The sequence below is a fragment of the Phalaenopsis equestris genome, unplaced genomic scaffold, assembly GCF_001263595.1.
Source record: "Phalaenopsis equestris unplaced genomic scaffold, ASM126359v1 Scaffold000425, whole genome shotgun sequence".
In the NCBI taxonomy this organism is placed as follows: Eukaryota; Viridiplantae; Streptophyta; class Magnoliopsida; order Asparagales; family Orchidaceae; genus Phalaenopsis; species Phalaenopsis equestris.
In genome coordinates, this window is record NW_018164866.1 from 484,613 (window position 1) to 492,256 (window position 7,644).

A 7,644-nucleotide genomic window follows, 5' to 3' on the forward strand; every position below is an offset into this window, starting at 1 on the left:
AGATAACTGTGGAAATGGAGTTTATTGACACTTGAGTAAAAGTTTACCTATTAACTAAAGCTTTGTGTAGGCTTTAATGTGTTTAATATCATGTGCATATGCTTAACGTGCAATTTATATCTGCTAGTGTTGTTTAATAGGGTGTTTGGTAACCTGTAGAATCATTTTTAAGGGAACGCATGGGAAGTAACTTCTTGGTTTTGTATTGATATTTCTTTAATGATGGTTCATTTTTTTTGGGCCATATGCATACATTCCACATAATTCCTTTGCATTTGCATATCTAACTGCTAAACTTTTATATTTACATGCATAACACTCAAATCTTCAAGGTTTACCTTTTTTAGGTTTATGTGCTTAGATTTATGAGGTGTTATCAGTGAAATATCAAGCTTTAAGTGTTAGATAAGTAAATATATAAGAATTGTGTGGTATGTATATAAATTTCTCTTTTTTTTTGTTGTTAATGTGAAGGAAATGAGAATATGATTAGATATATGATTAGATGGCTTTGTATTTTTTTGCATGCATTAGGATCCACAAGTCCCTGAAGTGCAAAAACTACAATCATTTTTGTTGATATTTCAAAGGATATGTTTCTTCCTATTTGAAGCAAATATGATCACCTTATTTATTACCATCTGTTTTTTATTTATAGTTATAGAAGTGAACATTGTTATTTTCTTAGGAAATTAAGTGCATGAAGTAATTTTTGCTATATTTGACTTTTTTTTGCTCAAGATTAAATAAAGCATGCTAAAGAGCTATATTTAAATTTTATAGATGAAAATTTTATTATTTTAGATATTCTTAGTAATAGGCCTGCATTTAGGTACTTAAAGCGTTGGAACTGTAAATGAGTTTTACCATTGATGTATTTGACTCGACTTCAGCTTTCTTCTGTTTCCTCAATTTCTAAGAAGTGGAGTTGGAGGTCATGGTTTGATTTCTATTAAATGGTTAATGCGGTTTGTGAAACCTATAAGGCTCTGTTTGGCGCAGCTGCAGCTTTACAACTTTTCAGTTGCAGCTGCGCTGTCTCAGGAAGCTGCTGCGGGAAAACTGACTGTCTGTTTGGTGCAGCTGTGTGAAAAAATAACAATTCTACTATTGTTTGGTAAAACTGTTTAAAAAAAAGACTGTAACAATGAAATTTTGTAACTCCATAAGTAAAATTATTATGTAATAAATTAGTGAAACTTTAAAGTGTTAATTATGTAATAAATGTAATTGTTAGGTTATTAGTCAGTAATTGTTATGTAATAAATTTATGAGATTGATTAATATATTTTAAAATTTTAACTTGTTAGATGGGTGAACATATGAAATAAAAGACTTATTATAGGAATGCTCTTATATTCGCTGACACAAATGTATTAAATATATTTTCTATTTAGGATTTAACATATTATTAATGAATTAATTAATTTAACTTATTTTTTATCAAATATCGATGAAAAATTAAAAAGAAAGCCAATTAAAGGGATGTGTGCTCATTTTTTCTCATTTTGAAATACACTTTTATTCATAACTTTTATAACGTATAAGTACACATTTCTGCTATATATTACAACAAAAATTTATCATTTACATAACAAAAGATTTCAAGGAGGTACATGACTACTGTTAAGTCCAAACTTCAATGATAACGATCCATAATTTACATAAATACATCTCAAGTAGCAGGCATAAGGAGAGCAAAAAAAAAAAAAAAAAAAAAAAAAAAACTCTATAACTATTACAATAATTAGTAAGATAATTATATTATTTTTAATTTTTACAAGGTGTAGCTTCCGTGCCAGACTTTGCTCAAGTGATGTTCTCCATTGTCGATCAACATCATCTGGGGAATCAATCGAACCGTCTGCATAGATAACCAATTACAACAAAAGGGAGCATTGCAACCGTGAAATTAATTTTCAAGAAATACAAGTGGAGAACTGATGTTCATTGTAGTGGCATGTATGTAAATGTTCTTGTTTTAGCTCCCATATAACAAAAATAACCCTTTTAAATCCCACCGTGGGTTAGAGCTCAATATAGTAATCCATCAAGTTATGCCTTCCAGTAGCAACATAATCACGTGATGATAGATCAAACAAACCAATATGTTGGGTAGCATTTTGAATTCAAAGATCAAGAATTCACATCATTGCCAAGAACCAGAAAGGTACAAAACCATTAAAACATCACAAAGCTTCAGAGAATATAGGCTCTCCAAAAAATATAAAAGCAAAGTGCCATAAAATCAACATTTTGAAACCCATTTTTTTTCATTTCATAGAAAACTTGGCACGCTTTGAAGCCAGTTCCTCTTATCTTTCCACCATCTGTTTTTATGATCCAGTAACTGTGCAAACCTCAGTGCCAAATGGATCTTCCAAATGCTAGTGTTAGAAAAAGAGCCTCATATTTTTAGCTCTCCAATGTCAAGCTAATTAACAAGTGGGATGAAGGGCTACCTCCAAAGAAATCGTCGTCTTACGTGTTAATAGTATGATTCCTTTAAACTAATAATAATTGAGTACAACTCCGACAAGTTACAAATATAGCACTACAAACATTGATAATTACAAAGCAGACACCCTTTTTCATTGATGTGTTATGTAATTATTCCTGCATAGGGATATTTTAAAAATATGATTTCATAGCACTCTGAAACATTGACATTTACAAAACTGGCACCTATCATCAATCATTTCTCACAATATCACTCAACTATCAAAGTACAAGATAAAACCCACATTTTTCAATTTACTGGTATGGTTCATCTTATGCCTGCTCAACCCAGTAGATAACAGCCCAAAACAACATCAAAAAGGCAGAATATAAATGACATTTGATTTTGTTTCATCACAAAGTCCCATCTTTTTATTCTTAACATCGACAAAGCCAGCAGTTGAACGTAAGATGCACGCGCCTTCCAAGTTGCTTCAGGCCAATGCAAGAGAATATCAAAAAAGCCATAAATCTAAAAACTGTCAGCAAAAGCTATTCCACGCTCTAATAGTTTGGGGGAAGATCCACTTTCATGATGACTTGTTATTGCCTATTTTTTAACTAGATCAAATATAAAAAAAAACTTGAATGTATTTTACATTCTAACAACTTATTACAACAAAATTGGACTGAAGTGAATCAACAACTTTTGAAACTTCTATCTCTTAAGAAGGCGGCAATAAATTTCCAGCCATTATATGGATAAAAAGTTGGAAATGCAAAATATAATTCAATAAGGATATAACTCAACTTTGTTGATGTTCCAATGAAAAATATTCTGCCTGGAAGTGCAAGATAAAAAGTAAAACACATGTTGAAATCACACACTGCCATGACATTTTGGGTGGGGGCTATACAATGCCCGATAAATGCAACTTTCTCATCATTTTTATTCGTGCATCAACATGTGTGTTATCTATTGCACCGATGCAATCCTAAATAGAACCCTCCAGTTAGGCTATGTCTTTTTCTCATATATAAAATTTTTAATTTGAAATTGTTATCCCTACCTTAAAAAATGACAAACTCGTTTTGTGACAATATATACAGAGTAATCGCTAAGACCTCAAGTTTAGTTGTCCTAGATGGCCCATGAAGATCATGAAATCGAGTCATTTCCGCTAATAGATCGGTAAACACCTCATGCGTCATTCAGAACATGTTCCTGAATTTGATTGGATGGTCAATAAGCATTTCTCCAACCTATTTGTCTCTAACATAAGATGATGTGTAGCATGGAGAGCGGTCAATGTAAGTGTTGTAATATTGAATGATCAATTGGATTATTGCATTTCTCCTTCTCTATTTTTCTTGTTCTCAGTCCATGCTGATAAAACATTTTATTTGTGTTACCATAAAAGAGACAGAACTTATTAAATTCAACAAGAATAACATCTCAAGTATAAGCATTAAATAAGATTAAGGGCGTTCGAATAAAAAAAATGCTTGAAATAAGAAATTTCAATATTATTGATAAATGTTCCAATGAAATAGTATTGAAATTAATAAGTATCTCAACAAACTACTAAATAAAAGTCATAATCTCTCATTTCTCTCTGCGAGCATAAAAATGGTGTAGATACACCACCCGTCGATCTATCAAAATCGCTATGAAGAAATCTCTATGGATTGAATCTTGAAGCAACTCCACAACAACAATGTATAGATCGAAGTCCTCAGCAATGTTCGGATTTTCTTCTAGAATTTGAACAACCTCGTTAATTGAGGCTCTTTGAACTTTAGGGGGGGGCGTCGTTGGAAGACTCTATCAGGTATGATATCTGGTTTTTGATAGAGGAAGCTCCACCCTTTTTCTTACTCTCCACACTAGAGCGCTTAGGCTAGTTGGTTGACTAGATTTTAGGGAAATCTTGGCTGTGGAATTCTGGTGAATCAGCTGATAGGCTAACAACAACATTTTCATGTGTACCATTAAACCCAGTCCTGCTTGGAGCACATGCTTATTTGCATGTTGCGACAACACCCCCAAACATTTGGTCTAATTTCTCCTTGAACTCGAGTTCAAGTCCACAAAACTTGAACTTTTTGGCTGCGGGAACCACCTACATAAAAAAAAAAAACCATCAAACCCTTTAGTTAGTATAAAAAAAGTGAAATGACTCAAATTAATTGGTTAAAAAATTCCTTACCACAAGTCTCTCTGTCCACTACTTTTCTGGAGCATCAATGGTACGTTTCACCGGGTCTCAACCCAAACCTGTTGAGCCTCTTTTCAAATCATTCAAAATTTTTCAATCATTTTTCAGTTGATCTCACTCATTTTTCATTTGCAGCTTATCGTAGTCCCTACCTTTGGTGTATTTGGATAACTCATTCACCTTGCTAGCGATCGGAATTCAGACATATCAAGTGGAGAAAATCAAAGGAAGATGGGAAAAGCACACCCTTCACTCTCTATTTATAGAAATCATGTGCACGAAATTTAAGGAAAGTTCAATTATCGCATTATTAAATAATCACAAATAGTGTTCTCTTTCCACATTCAATTACTTTGTTCTTATTGTAGCCTTAACTTTCAATAAGCAAGAAAATTAGGGAAATAAATATGTACATATAAAATTTATCATCACGAATGTCGAGGCAATCTAACATTCCCAAGAAGGAATGACATGACAAAGGGAAGCCCACTATAAAATGACCTGGTGGTCCAGACTAACAATTGACTTTTTGCTAGTCACAAATATCGCCGGGCTAAATCGACAACTCATACGCCCGACAAATATCGCCAGGCTAAATCGACCTCGCCAACCTTAGCCAGAAATTCAATCGACTGCCTAGACCTGAAGGACTGACTGACGACCTCGTCCAAAAGGTTGATCGACAGTACTGATCGATTCATCTCTTCGGCCGGAACTGACCAAGGCCCTGGGACAACAGAGATATAATCCCTAGAATAACATATACAAATCTTCTTAAAATAGGGGCATAAATGTAAGTTCAATTCTTGTACCCCTATGTCTATAAATAAGAGATCATTTTATGAAGAAAAAGTTACACCATTCCCTAATTTTACTGTTCAGTAGAGCTCTCTCTCTCTCTCTCTCTCTCTCTCTCTTTCTGCCAGAAGCTTCAACCCAGAAGCTTTAATAGAAAGAGAGATTACATAAGTGCATAAATTGCCAGAAAAGGGATACAATACAAGAAATACGGGAGAAGCTAGAAGCCAAAAGCCTGCAAAAAGATTCTCCAAAATTATTAAATCTCTCAATTATTCAAGAAGGATTGACAAATGACAAAAATATGGGACTCACTCACTAGAAGAATGAAGAAAAGCTGAAGTGGTGTATTATTTGAAATGATTTAAACAGTGACGTCAAATTGCTCAATTATTAGAGAAAAAATTGTCAGCCATGAATTTTATAGCAATAGCTGATATCTTAGCTGAATGTTATAATTTAGAAAAATTTTATTCTAATCCTGAAATTCTAGGTTGGACAAATATGCAAAGAAATATTCAAGGTTCTATTCGATTAAACGAAGTCATCAATGTTGAAGAACCAACTTCTTCTGAAAATGAAATTAAAGACTTAATTAGTACTTTGACGAAATATTAATTTATGAATAATCCAATAAACTATCCCTCTGTAGATACTCAAATCTCAAATGAAATCAGCACTAGTTCTAATCCAATTAACATTAATACTACATCTCATTTTAACCAATTACCTCTCAGTGTTAGTATTAAAAGAGTACCAAGTCCGAGATCTACTAACAAATCCAAAAATGATAAACAAAAATTACCTGATAATATACCAGAACCTATTAGTGGTCATGGAGTTTATTTAAAAAATTGATTGCTGTAAAAATACAAACGAAGTAATAGACAAATGGGTAATTGAAAATAGTTTAGCAATATATAATTATAACTTAAAAGGAGAAGGCGTGTATAATTATATAGAAAACACATTAACAACAATAAGTAAAAAATGGTTTTCAGGATTATCTTCTGAATAAAAAATATTATAAGACAAACATGTGACTCAAATAATCCTGGAAGTTGGCTTATTGAATATGCAAAATATTTAAAAGGAGAATTCCTATGATATAAAGTATTAACATTCTCAGATGAACAAAGAAGACAAAAGGCATCCCAAGAAGCCAAACACAAATTAACATCTTTAAATATATGCAATATCAGCTACTTAAATGAATATAGTTGTGACTATAAAAAATATTTCTATGATATATTATATGAAGAAAAAGAAGCATATTTAGATATGTATTTCTACAAACTGCCATAACCATATAATATTTTATGGAGTCAAGAATTCAAACAAACGTATCCTAATTATATAGATTTAGGAAGCCGAATACATTTTTCTTTAGAAAAATTAGCTGAAGCTTGCCAACAAATTGATTTACATAAGAAAAATAAACAATATAAACAATCTATATGTTGTGAAAAGACTTAATTCCTCAACAATGAGGATGTCCATTACATAACACCTGTGAGCGCTCTGCAAAAAAGAAAAAGAAAAAATTCTTCAGAAAATCAAATAAAAAATATTATAATCCTAATAAAAGAACCGGAGAAAAGAAAATAATACAAAAAACAAACAAATGAGGAATAATAAATATTGGATATGTAAACAAGAAGGTCATTATGCAAATAATTGCCCTCAAAAAACTAAATTAAGTAATATAAAATCTATTTCAATAATTTAAATGTTAAAACAATAGTTAATTTTTTTTTGAGGTGACATGAAAGTTTTGATTGGTAAGAAATTAAAAAGTAAAATCTTGATGTCATATATGTAAATACAGAAGACTTGGGTGGTATGCATGTAAATTCCCATTATAAATATTACTGAGAACAATCAAATTTCATTATGAAAAATTCACTCAATGAATCATAATTGATCTAAAGCAAGGCCAATGCGAATAGGGGTGTAAACGAGCTGAAAAAGTGTGTTCGTGTTCCGGCTCGTTTGCTTAACGAGCCGAACACGAGCTGTTCACGAACAAAGAGTCCTTTTAACAACCCTAATTATGTAGCCATAAAAAAAGAAGTGTTTGAACAAGATTTAAAAATTATTATTTATATTAAAACATCATTTGAATCTAATTTAATAATTTTTATTCTATTTTCTTAATCAATATTTTAATTGATTATAAATCTTTGTA